General features: G+C 48.6%; 1 protein-coding gene across 1 annotated transcript in view; it reads left to right on the top strand.

The window, feature by feature from the left end:
* TMEM219 (transmembrane protein 219) overlaps positions 1-24,193 on the top strand; it is a 1,079,108-nt gene that overhangs the window by 919,208 nt on the left and 135,707 nt on the right. The window lies entirely within an intron of this gene.

Raw genomic sequence — 24,193 nt, 5'->3', positions numbered from 1 at the left:
ATTTGACTATGGCCCAGTATTAGGAGCATCAAGAATTGAAAGCAAAAGGCAAGGAGGATAAAAAGGTTAAAGATTTGAAAACGAAAGTTATGTTGGCTCAAGTCTATGGTCTACCATTAAGAGGTAACGCGAGAGGTAGACATGCGATGTATCGTCCTGGTGTACCCCCTTTCCCTCAAACAACTTTGTCTCCTGATCAATGTGCTTATTGTAAGGAGTTTGGGCATTGGCGTTCAGGGTGCCCCCTTTTGCAAGGTCAGCAGTATCAGCGAGGTAGAGGCAGTATGAGAAACCGCCCAGGGAATATAGGAAATAGGGGAGGCATGGATAATAATATCAGAATTGAGACAGCTGGAACTAATCATGGATTTCTTTAATAGACAAAACCAATACCAAATGTCTGATTATTTGGCTGATGGCCAAATAAGGAATGCCTAGGATGGGGTAAGGAACCGGTTGAAGTCCCAGTAGATCAGAGGGGTCCCTATGTCGAGGCAAAAGTCTTGGATTCTACTGATCGCTTTCTGGTTGATACAGGAGCTACTCGTAGTGCTCTGTCTAAAGAATTGGTTCCTAGGACTCCCCTGCAATGATAACATCGATAGGATTCGATGGGACACCTTCCCTTAGCCCACTGTCACAGCCATGTGCATTCAGTCTTGATAAATTCACTGCAACATGTCCATTTCTGCATTCCCCTACCACCCCGGATAACATTGTGGGTATCGATATGCTTAAACATTTTCGTGCTACAATACGTTGCTTCCCAGAAGGTGTGTGAGTTATTTTAAATGACAACTATCCTATGGTTGAGAGGTCTTGTCTCATTAAAGAGGATATTGCTCAAGCATCGTTCCCTAGCACTTTGTGGGCTACATCAGATACCGATGTGGGGCAATTGGTTATCCCACCAGTACATATTCAAGTAAAGGAAGGTGTTTCATTGCCTCGATTGCCCCAATATAAAATCTCTCGAGAAGGTGAAGAAGCATTGATACACATTGTGCAGGATTTGATTGCAGTAGGGGTTGTGGAAGAAGTCCCCTATACTATCTGTAATAGCCCTATTCTTCCCATTTTGAAAAAAGTAAACTGATTCTAAGGTTTATAGATTTATCATTGACCTGCGCGAAGTTATTAAGATCATAGTGCCCCAATACCCGGTGGTCTCTGACATCACAACACTTCTTACTATGGTTTCTCCAAATGCAACTACATTTAGTGTGATCGATTTAAAGAATGCTTTCTTTTCAATACCTATTCATCCTGATAGCCGTTACTTGTTCGGCTTCACTTTCAATAATCGATCCTTCAGAATCTGTAGAGCTCCACAGGGATATACAGAGAGTCCTAGCATTTATAGCCAGGCATTGGAAAGACAGCTTGATTCTTTCCCTGTACCGAAAAGGGTGGCTCTTATTCAATATGTCGATGACATCTTGTTGGCAGCTGATACCCCTGAACAATGTGAAAAAGGAACACTGTTACTACTTTCATTTCTTGCATCCCATCATCACAAGGTTTCTCGAAAGAAATTGCAGTATTGTAGACAGCAGGTTATCTACTTAGGTCGTGTGTACACAAAAAGGCTATGGGAAACAAAATTCCCTTTGCCTGAAGGGTTGAGAGGATCCAAGGTCGGAGCATACCCTCCCATGTCAAAACATTAAACCACAAAAAATACTCCAATAGACCAGCATGTGGTCAGAGAAACGAGTACTAAACTACGAAAAGGGAAGTATCTAGTGTGAGGATAGATGTCTAACTTCACCAGAAGGTGAGGAAGGAAGCAGTTCATTTTTGTTTAGTTACCCTCACACACCCTAGTGGTGTCATGCTTCATCATCGGGTCACCCCTGACGCCTAAAAGTCGGGGTGGACTCAACCTCAGTGTTGGGAGCTCTTTATGATAAGTGAAGACCAGGGGGATTAAAGATAAAAATCCTCAGTTTCCCTTTATTCTTGGGTCTGTTAAGGTTGTTAAAAATCTTAAAAAACGGGTCAATGGGAGTGTTATGGTCCTATGACCCTAGTGCCAACATGTTTCAGTCCACAGGTGGCCGTATAGGTCCTGGACTTTCTTCAGGGCAATAGTCATACTCCCTGGAGTGACAGAAGGGGGGTCCCTATCCTGTCAGTTTATAAAGGGCAGAGTAGCTGCTCCTTATAAGAATGTAACAGCTGATTAATCCGTCATGCGTGTTTCTTCATCTGTGAAATACAAAAAAAACAAAGACAGACAACACACAACATTATATGAGCATATATCGGTAATTCCTTAATGCTACTTCCCATTTAGTGGGTTTGTTGAGACCGAACCATAAATGCCAAGTGAATGTGCAAGTACATGTATTCAATCTCATCCAAATTGTGCCACTCACATCACTATCTGTAACACAAAATTGCTATGTGGCAGATTATTGTGTGGTCGCAATTTTGCTCGCATACTGACACTAACTGCATGCCAGTGCATGTACATTCCAAAGTGTACAATACTGCGTGTCAATCTCTTCAAACAGTAAAAAAGCTACTATCATTCAACTTGAAATTTAAAATCCGTTTCCACTTGTGAAAGAATTACTTGCACTCGTAAAAATACATACACTCTCTTACCCATAATGCGGAAAGAAATCGTTTCACAGGGGACCGCTAGGCCTGATGCGGTAGCCCTGTAGTCAAACCCTGTTACGTAGCCCATCGGGGGGAGAGGTTGAGTAAAGACCAACATTAGGGAATGTACAAGGGTGTACCTCCCTCGAGCGGTAAAACACTAGGTCTATATGTGCCGTAATCACAGATTCTAGTTTAGTACTCATTCCATCAAGGGTCCAGCCCCGCCTAATAACCTGCTTGGTCTCGGTCCCTGGCTTTTCGCAAAGTGATGCCGGGGACCGTGTCTAAATACTTCCGTGTGGAGCGGTAAGTGTCATTGATTGAGATCACCACCCCCATTCTGATGTCAATGCGTCATCCTGACGTGATTCGCTAGGCTTATGTTTCTGAGAAATGTTGTGTGTAGTTTACTGAAGTGCGGTACAACGATTGGATACGCTCACATGTCGGCGTGTACTCTTCGACCTCAAGGTGTCAATGTGTTTTTGTTAAGAATGTAACGTTTTTGCCCTAATTCTGGGATATGCAGTTGTACATTAACATGAATGGAGTGCACAGATAGGGTGCGCTCTGCAGTTCACGTATGTTGTTTATTTTCAATAAAAAGAACCATAACGGAACAAGGGTGGAAAACTAGTATTGCCCGTGTCTATACCCTCAATCTGTAGTTGTCTTCAGCATACAAGAAGGTAAAATGTTATGTATTGAAAGTGCACCTTCATGTTACTGCTCTAGTTGCAGGTGGTGGTACATGGGATGTCAATTATTTATTCAGTTGACTCCATGGTATGGAGTCATTTAAGCCATTCTCATGTGTTTTTAAACGGTACACCCACCGCTGTTCCCGTTCCAGGAGTCTTTCGTGAAGATTGCCTGTGCCTTTTACTTTCTCTATGATTGTCCATCTGATATCTGTGTCTTTATGTTGTTTCTCTTTATAATGTGCTTTTAGTTTTGTTGCTGTCACTGCACGTCGTATTGTGCTTCTATGTTCGCTAATACGAACTTTCATCTTGCGGCTAGTCATGCCTATATAGGACAGATTGCAAGGGCATTTTATAAGGTAGACCACTGATTCTGAATTACAGTGGGAGTGTGATCTTTGTTCCCATGGGGAGTGTAGGTCCAGGTCAAGGCTTTTGGTGTGTTCTGTAAAGGGGCATGCTACACACGACCCGCAGGGATAATGTCCCATGACTGATGTATTGTTCCATAGTGTCAACTGACTATTGGTTTTGGTTTTAACTGAGTCAGTGTGAACAAGTGTATCTCTCAAGCTTCTGTTCTTCCCAAATGCAAACAAACGTTTTCCCATAGGGCAGTTTGTTAGATGTCAATATGGACCACTTTTTATTGATTATTTTTTTCACATCATTGGACGAGGAATTGTACGTTGTAACACAGATTAGTTGATCTGGTTGGATCTTTCGGTGGGTCTCCAGCAGGGCATCTCTAGGGGCGTTAAGCGCTCTCTTGTTGGCTCTTTCTATAATCTTTGCAGGGTACTTCTTCTGTCTGAGTTTAGTGGTATAAGAATTTCAGCTTCTTTCTTATAGACTTGGAGATCAGAACAATTTCTACATACCCTCAAAAACTGACCTTCCGGGAGATTTTCTCTAAGGAAGCAGGGGTGTGCATTGTCAAATCTTAACAGGCTGTACCTCCCGCTGCTGTTAAGGTGACGTCTAAAAAGGATATTTTCTCTCTGTGCATATTTATGGTGAAATGAAGGTGAGGATTCAGATTATTAATCCAGTCCGTGAAGTTATTAAGATTGAAAATATCTCCTCTCCAAATGAGAAGGACATCATCAATACACCTGTACCATTTACATATATTGGTTGTGTAGGGGTTAGTTTCCACATGTGTTGGTCTTCAAAGTGGCTCATGTACAGACAGACTAGGCTCAGAGCAAAATTACTGCCCATTGAAGTTCCATGTATCTGGAAATACAGCTGATTCTCAAACTTAAAGAAGTTCTCAGTGAGGGCCAGGCGTATCAGAGTGATGACCCAGTCAGTGGGTGCCTCCCACTGCCACTCTTCTTGTTTGAGGATATCTTCCGCTACCCTGATGCTTTTTGTCTAGGGTATATTGGTATACCACCACCTGTAATTAGAGCGGTAACATGACGGCGCACTTTCAATACAGAACATTTTACCTCCTTGTATGCTGAAGACATCTACAGTTTGAGGGTATAGACACGGGCAATACTAGTTTGCCACCCTTGTTCTGTTATGGTCCTTTTTATTGAAAATAAACAACATACGTGAACTGCAGAGCGCAACCTATCTGTGCACTCCATTCATGTTAATGTACAACTACATATCCCAGAATTAGGGTAAAAACGTCACATTCTTAACAAAAACACATTGACAACTTGACATTGAAGGGTACACGCCCACATGTGAGCTTATCCAATCGAAGTACCGCACTTCAGTAAACTACACATGACATTTCCCAGAAACATAAGCCTAGCGCGTCACGTCAGGATGACGCATTGACATCAGAATGGGGGCGGAGATCTCAATCAACGACATTCCCGCTCCACACGGAAGTATTTAGACACCGGTGCCCGGCATCACTTTGCGAAAAGCCGGGGACCGAGACCAAGCAGGTTATTAGGCGGGGCTGGACCCTTGATGGAGTGAGTACTAAACTAGAATCTGTGATTACGTCACATATAGACCTAGTGTTTTACCGCTCGAGGGAGGTACACCCTTGTACATTCCCTAATGTTGGTCTTTACTCAACCTCTCACCCTGATGGGCTACGTAACAGGGTTTGACTACAGGGTTCCCCCATCAGGCCTAGCGGTCCCCTGTGAAACAATTTATTTCCGCATTATGGGTAAGAGAGTGTATGTATTTTTACGAGTGCAAGTAATTCTTTCACAAGTGGAAACTGATTTTAAATTTCAAGTTGAATGATAGTAGATTTTTTACTGTTTGGAGAGATTGACAAGCAGTATTGTACACTTTGGAATGTACATGCACTGGCATGCAGTTAGTGTCAGTATGCGAGCAAAATTTCGACCACACAATAATCTGCCACATAGCAATTTTGTGTTACAGATAGTGATGTGAGTGGCACAATTTGGATGAGATTGAATACATGTACTTGCACATTCACTTGGCATTTATGGTTCGGTCTCAACAAACCCACTAAATGGGAAGTAGCATTAAGGAATTACCGATATATGCTCATATAATGTTGTGTGTTGTCTGTCTTTGTTTTTTTGTATTTCACAGATGAAGAACCACGCATGACGAATTAATCATCTGGTACATTCACATAAGGAGCAGCTACTCTGCCCTTTATAAACTGACAGGATAGGGACCCCCTTCTGTCACTCCAAGGTGGCTGACCATTACCCTGAAGAAAGTCCAGGACCTATACGGCCATCTGTGGACTGAAACATGTTGGCACTATGGTCATAGGACAATAACACTCCCATTGACCCGTTTTTTAAGATCTTTAATAACCCTGACAGACCCAAGAATAAAGGGAAACTGGGGGTCTGTCTGAGGGTTTTTATCTTTAATCCCCCTGGTCTTCACTTATCATAAAGAGCTCCCAAAACTGTGGTTGAGCCCAACCCGACTTGTAGGCGTCGGGGTGACCCGATGATGAAGCATGACACCACTAGGAGGCATGAGAGTAACTAAACAAAAAGGAACTGTTCCCTTCCTCACCTTCCGGTGAAGTTAGACATCTATCCTCACACTAGATACTTCCCTTTTCAAAGTTTACTACTCGTTTCTCTGACCACATGCTGGTCTGTTGGAGTATTTTTTGTGGTTTAATACCTACTTAGGTCACCTCCTGTCTAAGGCGTGCCGTACACTCACACCAGATCACTTTCAAGCTATTTTAGATACGCCTGTGCCCTTTACCCAGAAGGATGTCCGTGCACTGATTGGCCTTACTCCTTTCTGTAGGCAGTGGATCCCTAGCTTTTCTCACATCGTTAAACCCTTGTTGGCCATTGACTAAAGACACCCCGATGCCCCTCCCATGGACTACTGATGTCAGAATGCTTTTCAGCAGTTACGTCAAGCTCTTTGCGCTGCACTAGTATTAGGAACTCCAGACTACACTAAGGCCTTCACACTCTATGTAAATGAGAGGGACAGTTGGGCTCTCTCGGTCCTAACGCAGACACACGGTGATAAGCAGTGTTCTTGTGCCTATTTTTCAGCTGTCCTTGATCCATTTGCTTGTGCGTTGCCTGGGTGCTTTCGAGTGGTACCGGCGACAGCTGTGTCCATACATCAAAGTGAGGGAATAGTCTTGTCTCACAGATTGCTTTTGTAAGTGCCCCATGCAGTTGATGCCCTTTTGAACCAAACGAAAACACAAACCTTAACTAGTGCTCACTTGACAGGTTACGAATTGACACTTTTGGCCCCTCAAATCACATTGAAAAGATGTTTGACTCTAAACCCTGCTACATTATTGCCATTTTCAGCTACTCGGCCTCAATCACAAGAATCCAATGATTGTATATGTCTTACTGAAGAGCAAACAAAGTGTCGTGCTGACCTACAAGATACGCCTCTTTCTAGAGTTGATGGGGAACTGCGGGTTGACGGGTCTTGTTTGAAATTGCCCGATGGCAATAGATGCTGGAAATGCAGCGATCTGCCTCTGCTGAAGAATTAGACCAATGGTCTACGGAGGGAGCATTGGATGATGAGGGCTGTTGGAGGAATAAAGACATAACTAAGTGGAGATTGCCCACAGCCTATTTACATCCAATGATTCACATGGCACATGGGCCGGCACATGTTGGAGCATCCTCAAGAGCAAAGCTACTTATGCAGGTTTGGGACCATCCAGATATTGCCGACACAGCTAAGAAGTTAGTCCAATCTTGTTTGATTTGTCTCCAGTATAATCCTGGAAAGGGAACACAAACTCCAACAGGAGGGTTTGCCACACCAACTGCACCTTTTGATATTCTGCAAATGGATTACATCCAGCTAGAACGCTGTAATAATCTGAAGTATGTCTTAGTGGTGGTCTGCGCCTTTAGTAAATAGCCGAGTTGTATGCTACGAAAGATAATACAGCTCTTACTACAGCAAAGGTGCTCCTAAAAGAGTTCTGCCCCAGATTCTGCGTTTGTCGAGTCCTGTGGAGAGACAACGGACCTCATTTAATTGGGCAAGTTGTTGAGTATGTCTTGAAAGGATTGGGGATTAAGCAAAAGTTTCATGCAGCTTTTCATCCACAGTCAGCAGGTTTGGTGGAACGTTACAACTCCACGTTGAAATTAAAACTTGCTAAAATCTTGGCTTCCACCTCTTTGACATGGCCTGATGCACTACCCCTTGCCCTGCTCTCCATTAGATCGATACCACATACATGATCTGGCCTCTCACCGTACGAGGTGGTATTTGGGAGGCCAATGAATATTTGGGGGATTCCTAAGCCATGCCCTATACATGAAGTACCTTATGTGTTGATGAGCGACTACTTTTCTCAGTTGACTGGCAGCTTGCTTTCTATTCATCAATAGGTCTGAGAAGCTCTTCCTGACAGGTCGCAAGGTGATGGTCATGATCTACGGCCCGGCGACCATGTGACGGTCAAAGTTTTCCAGCGGTCGAGCAGCCTAGAACCCAGGTGGCATGAACACGAGCAAATCCTCCTGGCCACCGGAACTGCAGTGCGAGTGACCAACTGAAAAATTGGGTGCATTCCACGCATTGTAAGAAGGTGCGTTCCGCCTTGGTGGAACCTGCTACGCTGGAGGATCATCGCAACATCCTGGACACAGAGATAGGCCAAGCTGCATCACCTACAGAACCTGAGGAAGTCTTCCCGGACCATACGATCCCTGGAGCATCTCAATATCAGCTGCGACCCCAAAAACACAAAGACTGAGTTGCTGAAATTAGACTGTTTAAGTAGCCGTCCTAGGTTGGTGAAAGGCTGAGCTACAAAGAGGGGGGACCTTGCAGTACTCGTCTCAACCCTCAGTAAAGAAATCAACGGCTGCCCATGATCTTCGGACTCCATCTGTATGTCTGCAGAAAAGAGATTGACTGCTGCGAGAGTGTGTGGTAGAAAGACTATGTTTATTGTTGGACTCACTTCCATTGTTATCATCATTGCTACGATAACATGGGTAATAGAGGGAGTAACTTCCGCTCAAAATTTGCTGACTGTCACTCCTCCTGTCCCCATTGAGCACCATTATTATACTCTTCCTTATCATGAGCAGAAGCACCGACAATCCTACCTCAATAACACGTTTATTCAAATGTTGCACCACACCCATAATGCTACAAACGTCACCAACTTTTGGGAGTGTGGAATGATGCCAGCTCATCAGAAAAAGAAAGGAACACCTTTCATTCCTCTGCGTTTTCACACAATGGTTCTTGTCAGGCTTGGTTTGCTTTGTTATGGGCTTCCGAAGTTGCTAACATTACTGGTGCTGATGTAGGAAGACTACATTTTCAGCTAAACAAGGTGTGTTATCCTGATGAGGAAGGAGATCCACAGGCTAAAGGAACTGTATGGGAAATGAAAGAGTATCGCACAGGAAACTCCACCACACGTTATGTTTTCTCAAACACTCGAACAATTAAAGGAAATTGACCTCCTGTTGTACTTGTTACTAGAGCTCGAGCAGAATTATGTGTGAGCAGTATTGGTAGAATTCCTGTGGGGAAAAGTGATTGCACTAAAACACTAAACATTACTGGAATAAATAATAGTAGCTTTTTGTCATCACACAATACCTATTTTATCTGTGGAAGTAAAGGGTATTACCACCTACCTATTGGGTGGTCAGGTAGCTGCTATGTGTCCTTTTTGTTACCACCTGTGTTTTTGGCTCCTGCATCCTACCATAGACTATAAACTGTATAATGACATTTCTAAGAACCGATATAAGAGCACAATAATTCATGATGAGGTGGATCAAACTGATACTGCACTACAGCAATATGTTGACTACAATTTGGGGCTATTCTTCTTTGTGGGAGCAGCTTTAAACAGCAGAAAATTCAGGTGCTTGACACGTGTTGTGGAGGCTGTAACGAATCAGACAGCTATGGCACTTGGATATATCACAGAAGAACGACAAATTGCGAGAATTTCTGGCGCTCCAAAATAGGATTGTCATGGATGTGATTTTAGCCGACCGTGGAGGACCATGCCACATCATTGGGAGCAGCTGATGTGTGTACATCTCAGACCACGCCCCTTCTGTATTTAAAGCAATTTCTAAGCTACATAAAATAGCCACTGAAATCCACCCTGATTCAGGAACATGGACTTGGACTGGTCGATTTTGGACCGTCTTCTCAGCTTGGGGCTGGAAAATATTATCCGCCTTATGTATACTTATTGCAATTCTTTGTCCCTGCTGCCTGTGGATTCAATGTGGCCCAAAGCTCTGTTCCCTGTGTATTTCCAAGGAAATTAGACAGTTGATATTAATTAATATGGAAGATAATTTTCATGTGTCCTCTATTGCATAGTGATGTCTTCAGCTAATGCTAAAAAGATCGTCTGCGGAAACTGTAGAAATTATCGTTCGCATAATCTGAAGCCATTTTGTTAGTGGCATCCATTTTGGACAGCCATGTGCTCGCATGTGCCTCTCCCGTCTTCACTGTTGCTTGCTCTTGTATTTCGCTTGAGTCATGAACTATAATTAACTGCTTCAGCACTGAGCCAGAGCATTGTGCATGCTGAGAAAGGCCTGTAGCTGCCAGAACGCATCTGTCTTAGTGTGTAACTGTCAGGCTGTTTTGGTCTCGCCTGAGACAGCGCATGCGCTGTCTCTTCGAGACATTTAATATATGGCTTTTAAAAGTGCCACCAGAGGGGTGCGTGGCCAAGCACGGACTGAAGATGGCTGAGTAGTCAGAGTGCTCCTTTGCTCATTTTAGCCTTTGTCTATCCTGACCTCCTATCAGTGCCACCCAACTGCAGCCCCTGAAGCCGGATCGACGGCGGAGTCCATCCCGCCTACTCCGATGCGTGACTCTTGCGGATTTGGGGAGTAATCGCCTTCTCAGAGTCGCGGCCTCCACCAGGTTCCCAGGCTGGGGCCCACAGTGGCAGAGCCTCTCACGACTGGGTTCAAGCTGCAACGCTCTCGCCTGGCGGTGGCACCGCGGTTCGGGGCGCCGCCGTGACCAGTCCCCACCGGCACTGCCCGACATTGCCCTGAAGATCTATAGGGTAGGAAAGACAACCTGGGTGAGGCGGCGTGCGTGTGAGAGCGAGAGAGGCTGTGATTGCGGAGAGAAAGTGCGCGCCGGCCGCAATGCACAAAATGGTTGCGGAGCAAATCATATAGCGAGCATCTCATTCCAACTACTCCGGCACTGCCATCCTCGTGCGCCTGTACCCTGCACCCTACCGTGGCCCAAGGTGGGACCCTCAACCTGAAACACAAGGCAGTTTGGCGATTTGTGCCCTGGGATAGGGTGTGTGACTTTCAGTGTCGCCCTTATTAAATCTGTTGTAGAGCGAAGTACCGCATCACTCAACCATCTCGGATAACTTGCGTCACTTGTGGATCACTTTGGCTGCTATAATGGAGCGCACTAAGGGGATCGGAATCAGGGGTCTGAAACCAGTTCAAACCAACAAGTTGGATCGGTACACAGTGACCAAAGACTCGCAGCAGGGCCGTCCATCAGATGAAGCAGCCCGGGGATGCCCGGGGGGAAGGAGAACCGGAGCTCTCCCTCAAAGACGTCATGGAGGCCATCACAGGTGTCAAGACCTCCCTGGACTCAGTGGCCATAGACATTACTCTCATCAGGGCCGACATGGGGAAACTCAATGAAAAAGTGAAGCAGGTGGAAATCACAACGGCCAGCTTAGTGGATGATGTCACGCAATTGCAGAGGGAGGTCCAGGAACTGCAGGACTCCCAGAATCCCACGGACCTCAAGTTGGATGATTACGAAGGCCGACTTAGTCGCAACAATCTCCGTATCATAGGATTTCCGGAGAATTCAGAGGGACAATCTCCAGACCTGTTTGTTGAAGACCTTATCCTCAAACACCTGCAACCCAAAGGCCTCAGTAAATCTTTTGTGATCGAACGGGCTCACAGGGTCCTGGGCGGCCGACCCAAGCTGGGCGCTCCCCGCTGCCCATGTTGGCTCGTGTCCTAAACTACCGGGACAGGGATGTGATCCTCCAAAATTCCAGAGCCAGGGCACCCCTCCAATATGAAAATGCCAATATCTCCTTTTTCGCCGACTTCACGCAAAGAGTGCAGAAGCAGAGGAGATCCTTCCTATCTGTTAAACGCAACCTGAGTGAAAGAGGCCTGAAATACTCTATGCTGTTCCCGGCGTGCCTCCGAGTTGAGGAAGAGGGGAGGGCGTGGTTTTTTGATCGTCCTGAGGCAGTTGTGGACTGGATTGACTATAAAGGGACTAAAAACCCAGTGGAGCGGGGAGCCGAGGATCATGCAAACAGTGGGCCGGCTTGAGACAGAGTTTCAGAAGACGATCGCCTTATTGAGGAGTACAGGGAACACTTTATGCGGGGAAGGTTGGGGGAGGGTGGAAAACTGTAACTGTATTTTACTTATTGGGGTCTGCAGATTCATTCATGACCTTACGTTAAATGTTCGACTAGTGTGTGACAGTGATGTAACGTAGGGCAGGGCACGGAGCCCACCGCTTTCCCACTCTCTTTTTTTTTCTTCCTTTGAATTTTTAGGGTGGCAGGCACTCTGCAAGCTTTTTGATGGGCAGTTTTGAGCTCAGAGGCCAGGGTAGCGGGGTTGGGGCTGTTGGGTTGGGGTATTTTCTTTAATGGTTCTGTGTTTTTTTGTTTATTGTTTTTGACATTATTCCAATGGTGCAATCCCGGTCTGTGGCGGAGGCCACTGTGGAGTTCAATTTACAGGACAATGGGTGTTCAGCGTAACAAGGAAGTCAAAATCTTAAGTTGGAATGTTAACGCGTTGGGGGCCAAAATCAAGCGTAGTATAGTATTGCAATATATCAAGAGACTTGCACCGGACATAGTATTGCTTCAGGAAACTCACCTTATCGGTAACACTTGTAAAGCTATGCATAGATGGGGCTACTCGATGGTGACACACGCTGGGTTTGTGTCCAATTCCAGAGGGGTGGGTAACATGCAAAAGAAGTCATTCCCCCTGTCACCCACGTCCACTTACTTAGACGACTGTGGCAGATATGTTGGTATTACAGGCACTTGGGAGGGCCAAGCTATAACTTTTATGTCAATATACGCACCACGGGGGTTGCAGGCTGCAACATTTTCTGATCTCAGCACATTACTCCTGGCACTACCGAAAGGGCACCTCGTACTTGGTGGCGACTTCAACTCCATAATATCAGGATCTTTGGACAGGCATCCCCCTCGCGCAATCCCTCACACTGCACAGTCCTTTTCTAGTTTCTTGGAAGCGATGGGGTTAGTGGAAGGCTGGAGAACATACCACCCCGACAAGATCCAGCATACTTTCCACTGGGGCCCACAACAGTTTATCCCGCTTGGACTATATAATTGTCTCTGGTCCGCAGGTTACAGACATCCACGAGATACGTCACCTAGCTAAGGGCATTTCTGACCATTCCCCTCTTTGGGTCCATATTGTTCTTGACCACTCCCAGGCTGGAGGCGTTGCCCCAATCAACTCCTGGTTTCTAAAAAAAACAAAAATACGCAAGAACCTGATCAAATCCATCGACAACTACTTTATAGAAAATTACCATACTGTTGGCTCACTGCAAATGTTGTGGGAAGCCTTTAAAACGGTGGTCCGAGGTGAGGCTCTCTCTCTAATAGCGGGATCCAAATAACACAAGCTAAATGACATCTCTGATGTCGAGCAAGAGATCTATCGTCTCGAGCAGGACGTTAATTCTGATCCGACACCGGACGCGCTGCATACCCTACGTCTCCGACAGGACGAATACAGGGCGTTAGTCGCTGACCGTGCTAAACTACTGGGGCAAGACAGACTGGGCCGACCTTACGACTGGGGAGATAAGGCCTGGAAATTAATTGCCTGGCTGGACAAAAAGGAACATGCCAGTAGACTTGTCCCGGAACTAAAGGGCGCTGAGGGATCCCCCATAACAGATCCCCAAGACATAGTTGACCACTTTGCAACGCATTTTCATACAGTCTACAGCTCGGTTGCGCCATATACCGAGACGGACTCTTCCGAACTGCTAAGAGACATTTACCTCCCAGTGCTATCGGACAGTGATCGGGCATTTATGGACAGTGCCCTCACCGCGGACGAAATAGCGACCGCAATCCGGGCATTTCACTCTGGCAAGGCTGTCGGCCCAAACGGTATCCGGATCGAACTTTACAAGCTCCGTCCAGACAAATTAGGCTCATACCTGAAATCTATGTTTGAAAACAGCCTAGAACATTGGTCACTTCCCCTGGACCAAAGAATCGCAACCATTGTCACAATTCATAAGGAAGGGAAACCCAAAACTGACTGTGCCTCCTATCGCCCTAGCTCATTGCTTAATGCAGAACCCAAAATTCTAGCCAAAGTACTTGTAAATAGGCTGCTCAATGTAATAAGTTGTCTGGTACACCCGGATCAATCGGGGTTCATGCCCAGGAGAAACACCGCTTTGAACCTGCGTAGAGTCCATGGGGTCTTGGGCAGGGCGCCGACTCTCCGTGAAGATGCTGTCATTGTCTCCCTTGATGCCAACATGGCATTCGATTCAATCGAGTGGCCTTATTTCTTCGCTGTACTCACTAAGTTGGGATTTGGGCCGGGCTTCAGCAAGTGGGTGCGCCTGTTGTACAGCTCCCCTATAGCACAGGTAGTTGTGAATAACAAACAATCGGAAACCTTCTTGCTCAGCCGAGGGACCCGTCAGGGATGTCCCCTCTCTCCCTTGTTATTCGCCTTGGCTCTCGAGCCCCTAGTGGCTTGGATTCGTCAGGACGTAATGACTCGAGGTCTGCAGTGGTCGGCAGATTGGGAAGACTGCATCTCCCTATATGCTGACGATTCCTTCTATATCTTGCATCCCCCAAATGGTCTCTTATCGCTGTATTTGATATCTTGGCCATTTTTGGCAGATTCTCCGGGTTTCGTATTAATTGGCAGAAATCTCTCCTATATGTCCTCTGTGGAGCCCCCCCTCCCCGATACCTCGAAACTGCCCCATTCCAAGGATTCAAATACCTGGGTATATTAATCTCGCTTGATAGCTCACTCCGATTTGCCTGTAACCTTGTTACCCTGTTGCAAAGGCTCAAACGTGACATCGTAAACTGGAAATCACTTCCACTCTCCTTGTTGGGTAAGGCTGCCCTCTTTAAAATGATGTCCCTGTCCTGCCTCCTCTATGTCCTCCAAAACTCGGCTGACCCTGTCCCAAATTCATAATTCAAAGAAATAGAAGGGCTACAACGGGACCTCCTGTGGGATGGGAGACCACGTATCACTTTACCAAAACTTATGCTCAGCTGGTATGATGGGGGCATTGGCTTGCCCGACATCAAGAAATATTATTGGGCAGCGCATCTTAGGGCAATAAATGATAATGATAATTACGCACTTGTATAGCACACGACTACCCGGAGGCATCTCGGTGCTTGTACGAATACCGCTGAGGAACCCTTCCTGGCCTTTCCCTGTGAGGTGCCCACTCCTGGGCACCCCCAAGGTGAAGCCAGGCATCCTAGCGTTGTTGGGGCCATTGTGGAGATTAAGCAAGCTATTGCCCAGAGTTGCAGAGTGGGACCCATGATTAGAATAGGCACCGAGGCAAGAATTATCAGGTCCGAGGAAATTGAGCCCAAGAGCCGCCGAGGCGGGAATTGAACCCTGGTCCCGGGACAGACTTCTGCATCAGGGTCTGCCGCTCTAACCATTGAGCCACACTTCTCCACTGGGCGCCTATGGGCGGCCGGACGACCCGGGGTTCAACATGGACAGATGGATCCTTCCAAATGGAGCCTACACCCGTGCCCTATACTCTAAACTGAACAGGTATACACTTACTGGTCCCACTAACCACACAGTCAGGATATGGCATTCGGCGACCACATCCTTAGGCTGGAGCAATAGACTGACGCCTGCCACACCCTTGCGGGACTCCCAGAGTCTTGGGGATCTTGGCAAATCCAGAGGCTTTGACAAATGGGATCTAATTGGCATCTCCCACATTAGAGACCTCTGGGATAAAAATGACGTTAAGACCTTCAACGCCCTTCAGCGTCAGTATAAGATGGCAGAGTCGGAGCGCTTTTGTTACTTGCAGATCCGACATGCACTGCAAACAGTGCTGCCCCGTGACTCCTCCCCACCTGACTATTCCCCCTTAGAGGACAGATTACTCGAGGGCCACCTACCTGAAAAGGCTATTTCCCTGACTTACAGAAAACTCATTAACTGCATAGACCATCCCCTACTGTCCTTACGAGAGAAATGGGCTAGAGACGGGTTTGAATTAGACTACAAAAAATGGCAGACGGCAGTCTCCTCCCCCAAAACTGTTGCCATCCCAGCGCGTCTCTGCCTTGTGCAGCTAAAAATACTACACAGAATTTACATTACTGGCCCCCAATTGACACACATCATTTGGCACTGCGACCCAATTCAGTATTGGCACAAAATTCATGAAATAATGAGCGAAACACTGAGAATTTAAATCATGCCAGAGGCCCCTAGATGCCTTCTCAATATCTGGGAACCCACCGACCTCAATTCACACGCTACACAATGGGTCACACCGGGCTGCATGGTCGCTAAGAGAAACATCGCACAGCTCTGGGGGGTGCCACAAGCTCCTAAAGTGGCGGACTGGAAGAAAGACGTTGATTAGTGCATGTTGACGGAAAAGACAGTGTTTGCAGCCCGGGGATGTCCCCGAAAATGGACTAAGATTTGGGCTCCATGGAATGAATATCGGTGCAATATATGTGCTCCCCTTTGTGACCCTGATTGTGAGGATCACCCCTCCCCGTGATTTCCAAACATTATCCTATTGTGTCTGTGTTTATCTTGATTACGCTGTGCTCCCTATCATTGACCTATGTAGAATTGTACCTTTATGTCGGTTATGTTTTAAAAAAAATATATTAATATAAAAAAAAAGTGCCACCAGAGGCTTTTGCTGGCCTACAGCTTGCATTCACGAGCTCGTGCACGTGCACAGCTGCCATCTGTGTTTTTATTGCTGTAATCATGCTCCTCTGCTTGCACTCCCCCTCCCTTCTCCCCTCCTCTTCGTCAGTTTAATTTGTGTCTTCTATCACTGTGAATGCTCCTGCTTTCACCAGGCACACACAACATCAGTCGTCAGTGCACGCTTTCACCAGGCACACACACCACCAGCCATCAGTGCACGCTTCCACCAGGCAAACACACCACCAGCCGTCAGTGCTTACTTCCACCAGGCACACACACCACCAGCTGTCAGTGCACGCTTCCACCAGGCACACACACCAACAGCCGTCAGTGCTTACTTCCACCAGGCACACACACCACCAGCTGTCAGTGCACGCTTCCACCAGGCACACACACCAACAGCCGTCAGTGCACGCTTCCACCAGGCACACACTACCAGCCGTCAGTGCACGCTTCCACCAGGGACACACACCACCAGCCGTCAGTGCATGCTTCCACCAGGCACAAACACAACCAGCCATCAGTGCACGCTTCCACCAGGCACACACACCACCAGCCGTCAGTGCACGCTTTCACCAGGCACACACACCACCAGCTGTCAGTGCACGCTTTTACCGGGCACACACTCCACCAGCCGTCAGTGCGCACTTTCACCAGGCACACACACTACCAGCAATCACACACTACCAGCCATCAGTGCATGCTTTCACCAGGCACACACCACCAGCCGTTAGTGCACGCTTTCACCATGCACACACACACCACCAGCTGTCGGTGCACGCTTTCACCGGGCACACACACCACCAGCCATCAGTGCACACTTTCACCAGGCACACACACCACCAGCCATCAGTGCACGCTTCTACCAGGCACACACACCACCAGCCGTCAGTGCACACTTCCACCAGGCACACACACCACCTGCCGTCAGTGCACGCTTTCACCAGGCACACACACCACCAGCCGTCAGTACAGCAGGCAGGCTCTTCTAAGAGTATCTTGGTAAATATGTGTTCGATGCCTGGGAGGGATTGGGTCGAGTTTCCTTAAACCATGCTGAGTATGCAGGTGCAGTGCATGAACTCCTGTGTGAGTGAGTCATGCTGCCTGGGGCTCACTCACTCCACATTTGTAAATTGCGCCTGCACCAGACTTTTTCTCATTTGCAAAGTTTGGCGCATGCACACAGCTAGGCAACATTCAGTTGTTAGGGCTGACCAGTCGAGATCTGGCCCGAAGGGTGCTGGGATTAGACTCCTGGTCTACATTCTTCAGGTCGTCTACTAGACCTCCCCAAGCCTGCACTCTCTCCGGTCTGCCTATGCCTCGTTGCGCATTCCGAAGCAGTATTCTATGTTCGCAGCCCACCCATTTCTCCAATTCCCGCTTCCAGCTGAGCACCCCAGGACCCGCTGGGACCTTCCATTTGCTTGTTAGTTCGCTCTTTGCTAATATATAGGCTAGGTCCTGGAACCTCGCCTTGACCTTGGTCTTGGCGGAGAGGGGGAACAGGTTGAGTAGCACATAGCGTGGGGTGCATGGTATCTCTTTACCTGTGATGCGTGCTGTCTCCATAACCACTTCCTGCCAGTACCCTTCCAGCTGTGGGCAGCTCCACATCATGTGGATGTAGCTAGCTCCTATCTCCTGACAGCGTGGGCAACTCGCATCATCTCGATGCAAATAACGATTAATTCTGTCAGGTGTAATGTACGCTCTGTGCAGGGTGTAAAAACAAATTAACTAGAATCGTGCATTACGGTATACCTTTGTGGCCCAGAGGAGTGCTTTGTCCCAATCCTCATCCTCCATATGAATCCCAAGGTCCGCCTCCCACTTATCTCTCAGTCCCTCCAGCGGTCTTGTGGAGTCTCGCCGAATGGATCTATAGAGGCACGATACCACCTTGATGATGCCTCCTGCTAGGCTTATGTATTCGCATGTGGAGTGCGTGGGTGGTTCGGTAGTCCCCTGTCCCCAGTGTCTGTGCATGGCCCCAGTAACCGCCCCATATAGTAAAAAGTATCCCTGCGGAATGTCCCAGTTTGGCCGGAAGGCCACGAACGTAAGCAGTTCCCCGTCGCCATACAGGTTCCCTATTTTAGTGACTCCCGCTTGCGCCCACTCCTCTAATCCCCTCTAGTGGCCCCCATGTGGGAGCGCCTCTAGTAATGCCACCGACATGTCTGGGGAGTAAGGACGTTTGGTTTTGGTCTTCTGGAGACATCTGGCCCAGCAGTTCTTATCATTCTGTGTTCTGAGGAGCTTATCTTTCGCTGCTTAATGGTGCCCATAAATGTGCTCATGAGGTCCGCCCTATTCGGGGTAAATGGGGGCTTCCTCCGTTCTGGATCTAGACAACCTGCAACCCATTGCGTGTAGCGTTGGAGTTGTCCAGCCAGGTATCAGTTTTCCATGTCCGGCACCGCTAATCCTCCCTCCACCTGCGCCCTTCTCAGCGTGGCCAAGACCACTCTATTTCTGCTGGGCCCCCAGATAAAGGTTGTAATAATAGAGTCAAGCAAGCGAAACCATGCACTGGGGATCCACACCGGTAGGGTGGTGAAGAAATATAGTAATCGGGGCAGAGCTATCATTCTCAGTAAGGAAATTCACCCGCCACCGACAGGGGTAGCGTTCCCCAGAAAGTCATGCAACTTTTCAGCGATCTTAGGGCCCCCCGCCCCCCAATTCTCCTCTTGAACATCAGCAAGGTCATGATATACTTTCACCCCAAGGTACCTAAAACAGAGCGGCTCCCACTGCAGGTCTCCCAGTCCCATGGGAGTATCCCTTGTCACCGGAAAGAGTTGCGACTTCTGCCAGTTAACGCGTAGTCCAGAAAGAGTTCCGAACTCATCCATCATGCACCGGGCTCACCCTAAAGCTGTAACGGTGTCTTTTAGAAATAGCAGGAGTTCCTCTGCATATAATGCAATGTGGTGTGACTGATCAGCTAGTTGAATACCCTCGTAGGGCGTCCCCGAGCGTGCTACGCATGCAAGTGGCCCTATCGCTAGAGCGAATAAAAGGGGGGAGAGGGGACACCCCTGTCTCGTGACTCTCTCCACCCGGTATTGCGTTGAAATGGTGCGGCCCGTACGGACCCTCGCTACCTTGTACAGTATTTTAACCCACTGGACGAATTCCTGTCCAAGCCCCATTCGCACAGCATACAAAAATTCCCATTCAAAGACTATCGAATGCTTTCTCAATATCGATAGCAAAGATCGCCCCTTCCCGGGCTTTCTCTGTACCCTGTTGTAGGACTGCGAAAAGACGCCTGATGTTAACGGTTGTATCTTCTAGGAATGAATCCTGCTTGGTCGAGATGGACCAAGGAGGTCATATGTGGTAACAGTCTGGCAGCCAATATCTTACTTAGGATTTTAAAATCTAAGTTTAGCATTGACAGCGGTCGGTATGCTGTGCACTCTGTTGGGATCTTGTCGGGCTTGAGCAGGGGCATCAGTACTGCCTCTCGTGTTGTCTGTGGTAGACTCCTACCTTCCCATGTTTCCGCGTATAGTTCCACTAATCTAGGCGCTAGTTCGGCAAGGTGGCATAAAATTCCTGGGGTAGTCCATCGGTGCCTGGGGTTTTCCCTTGTGCCATGGCTTTGACCGCCCCCCTGATCTCCTGTTCTGTTATTGCGGCCCCCAGTAACTCTGCATCCCCCGCCTCCAGGTTGTGAAGCAGTAGGGGTGACAAATAGTCTAGAATCCTATCCGTTTCACGGCTGCCAGTACTTTTGTATAAGTGGGCATAGTAGTCACGGAAACGGCTAGTAATCTCCTCCTGCCTATGTAAGGGCCGTCCTATCTGGTCATGAATTGTCAATATCGTACTGCCCCGCTTGGACGGGTTGGCTAGCCATGTCAACAGGCGCCCTGCCTTCTCATTCAGCATGCGTCCTATCCATGTACTTCTGGTAGTCAAAGCAGCGCAGACGCTCTTCCTGTACTGCTACCTCTTCTTTGGCCTCTAGCAGTTCCAGCCTCAGTTCCGGGTGTTCGGGTCGTCTGTGCTCTAAGTCCTTGAGTGCCACTTCCGCTCTCTCTATGTCTGCTGTAAGCATCCTACGAACCCCGATAGATGTTGCCGGCCACCTTCCTCTGATAACGGCCTTAAAGGCCTCCCATTCCGTGATTCTAGAGTCTGTAGATGCTGCATTGTCAGTGAAATATTGTATGATATGTTCCCTAGTCTTGTGTTGGAGGACTTGGTCTTCCAGGGCTTCCGGCTTGAGGCGCCACGTAGGGATGGGCTGTAGTAGCGTCCCCCCCTTTAACCTGAGCATGAGTGGGTTATGGTCCGAAGCCGTTATGGTCAGGTACTTTGCCCCCCCAAGTTGGGTGTAGAGGTCTGGTGTGCTTAAAAAAGTGTTGAGGCGTACATGCAAATCATGGGTGTGGGATAGGTGCGAGTAATCCCTATCAGTCGGGTGTGAGCTGCGCCATGCATCCACTAGCCCCCAGTGAGTTTGCCAGTCCCGAAAGGATCGAGCCACAGTATGTACAGGAGAGTCTCGGAGTGGCGGGTGTGATCTGTCCAGTGCGGGGTCTGCTATGTAATTGGAATCTCCCCCTATTAGCACCGCTCCAGTCATGTACGGTGCCAAGACCCCCGACAACTGCTCCAGAAAATGAGTGTGATCCACATTTGGGCAATACACATTGACTAGGGTGATATCCTGCCCATCAAGTATCCCGAAGACAAGCACGTAGCGCCCTTCAGGGTCAATTTTGTGCTCAATAGGTTGGAAGGGGACCTAGGCCCGAACCAAGATCAGGACCCCTCGGGCAAATGCTGCATATGATGTGTAAAATGCTTGACCTCTCCAGCGCCTGCGCAGTGCCGCCCCCTCTGTGGCCAATGTGTGGGTCTCTTGGAGCATCGCTATTTGCACTCCCTGCCTGGTCAACTGAGAGAATATTTTATACTGTTTGCTCATGGAGGGCATGCCCCTAACATTCCATGATATTATGTTATAGGTGACTTTTGTCGGGTGCATGAGTGCTCATGATCCCTCCTGTCCGTGCCCCTATGCCCAGATCCACTTTGTGTCTCTCGCAGAAATTCCATGCGAGATTTCAAGCCATAGCCCTTCTCCCTGTCGACAGCAGCGCCCCCCTGTTATTAATAACACTAGATAAACATCCCAACTCCCCCTCCCCAGGACAAGTGAGAGCATCTCTCCCATCCAAACCTAGCACTCTAGTGCCTTAACAGTCATAGTCTGAAAGTGGTGACTAAGCCAGTGTTCGCCTGGAGGACAGCCTGGAGGACAGCCATCCTCTCCACCCCCGGCACACCCTCCCCATGTACAGGTACCAGTGTACAGAGGGCCCCCCTGTCCTAGTGTAGGGCAACCGTGACGTCATTTCCCACTGCCCAGCAATATAGTCCCTGCTGTACTTGCGTGCTTTCTCTGCTTCACATCAGGTCGTCAGTAATGCGCGGCAGGGCCTGGTCAGCCTCGCCCATTGTGCTCATGCTGGTCTCTGAGTCCGAATCTAAGTGTTCACCCTCAGAATGTGGGGTAGTGTCCCGGGTTCTTGTTGTGCTCATGGAGGCCACCACAGCAATCGCACTCGCTCTGTCTCTGTGTGTCTCTTCCATCGTCGGGTGGCCCTTTGGTTTCTGCCCTTTGTCCGGGGAGCATGCTGGGTTGGACTCCGCGGGGTACCTGTCCTCCCTTCTTCGGTCCTTTCGGTCCTGTTCCTCTATCCATTCCTAGACCTCGTGAGGCGTAGTGAAGAATGTGGTTCCCCCCTCCCGTACTACACGAAGCCAGGCCGGGAACACCATTGAATAGGACACACCCATTTGGCGCAATTTCCTCTTGGCCGTGACAAAGGATTCTCGCTGGCGCTGCACTTCTCTGGAGAAATCGGGGAAAATTCTAACTATGCTGTTGTTCACCTTGAGTTGCCCTTTGAGGTGAGCCTGATTCAGAATATGATCTCTGTCTTTATAGAAGAGGAGACAGGCCACTACCAGTCGTGGTGGTCTGCCAGGCAGGGGTGTCCAAGGGGGGACTCTGTGAGCCCTCTCCAGGGCGAAGAACGTTGATAGTCCCTCCTCAGACACCGCTGTGCTCAACCAGTGTTCAAGGTAAGCCACCATATTTCCTCATTCGACTTTTTCAGGCAGACCCGTGACCCTAATGTTATTCCGGCGTGCTCGATTTTCGGCATCCTCTGCCCGTTGCTCCAGTACCAGAACGCGCTTTTCTATGTCGGTGACTTTGCGCGCAGTCGCCTGGACCGGTGTTCTCGGATTGTCTACTTCAGCCTCCACTGTTGTAACACGGTCTGTCAGCTTCCTATGATCCGCTCGTAGTAGGCCCAGATCTTTCCGAATCGTGTCAATTCTGGTCTCCATCGCAGCCTGCAATTTTTCTATAGCCTGCAGGATATCTTGGAGCGATATCTCCCCTTGCTGGGGCGTCTGCTCATTCCTGGACCCCCTACACGATCATGACTCCTCAGTATCTTTGCTCGCCGATTCCTGGTGCTCAGTGTCACATCTCTTGGTGATCCGCCCCATGTTACTATCTCGTTATGCGGCGTCCGAAAGGGCCATAGTTCCTGTGTCTTTGTGGGTTCTCTCCCAACCCCCAGGTCCTACAGGCAGGAGGTCTTACAATATTGTATTCTTGCTCCGCTAGTTAGTCCACCGGTTCCAGCTGTGATCTATGGCTCAGCACTGAACTCGTCCTCTCGCTCTGCTATCTGCCGATATTCTCGGGTTGGGGACTGGGGTCCACGTTGGGTTCAGGGCGCACCTCCGTGCTCCTTGTGCTCGAAGGGCGTAAGGGAGTGCTCCCTTCACTCCTAGGTGACGGCCTCGCGACCCTCCAGTTTCCTCTCCTCACCTTTCGCTGGCGTCTCTTGGGTACATTCGCCGGTCCTGCGTAACTGTCCAACAGCTATGGGCTGTCCCAGTGTCAGGCGAGAACTTTAGCGCCCCAGGAGCCCCAGATGTAGATCTCCTGAGCCGCCTGGTGATCCTGGTCCCCGGTGTGTGCCCCTCTTCTCTTAGTCTGCAATGCTCCCTGCCGCCATTTTAGGGGGGGAGTCGGGCCTCGTGGTTTTAAGCACACAATATGGTTGCGGTGCTCCTCTGCAGCCTTCCTCACACTAATGCCTCCCTGTCTCTTCCCTGCAGTATAATGTTGGGCCCGAGCTTCTCTATGCCCTGAGTATGTGCCCCCTCTCCCCAGTCCATGGGGGGGGACCTGTCCAAATGCACGACTATTCAGGGGCAGTGCGGGCAGCACAGCGCCCCCTGCAGCGTAAGGAGGCCCCTAGCGATCTGCTGCAATCACCCAGCTCCTCAGCTCTGTCAGACGCCTTTGTGTGTGTGCTGCCCCCCCGCGATGCCGATTGTGCCGTCCATTGGTCTCAGGGGGGCATGCAGACATCCGCGGCCTGC

Source organism: Lissotriton helveticus, chromosome 7, assembly GCF_964261635.1.
Source record: "Lissotriton helveticus chromosome 7, aLisHel1.1, whole genome shotgun sequence".
Taxonomy (NCBI): Eukaryota; Metazoa; Chordata; class Amphibia; order Caudata; family Salamandridae; genus Lissotriton; species Lissotriton helveticus.
Note: the sequence above shows the minus strand (reverse complement) of the source record. Positions and strands in the feature narration are given on the sequence as shown.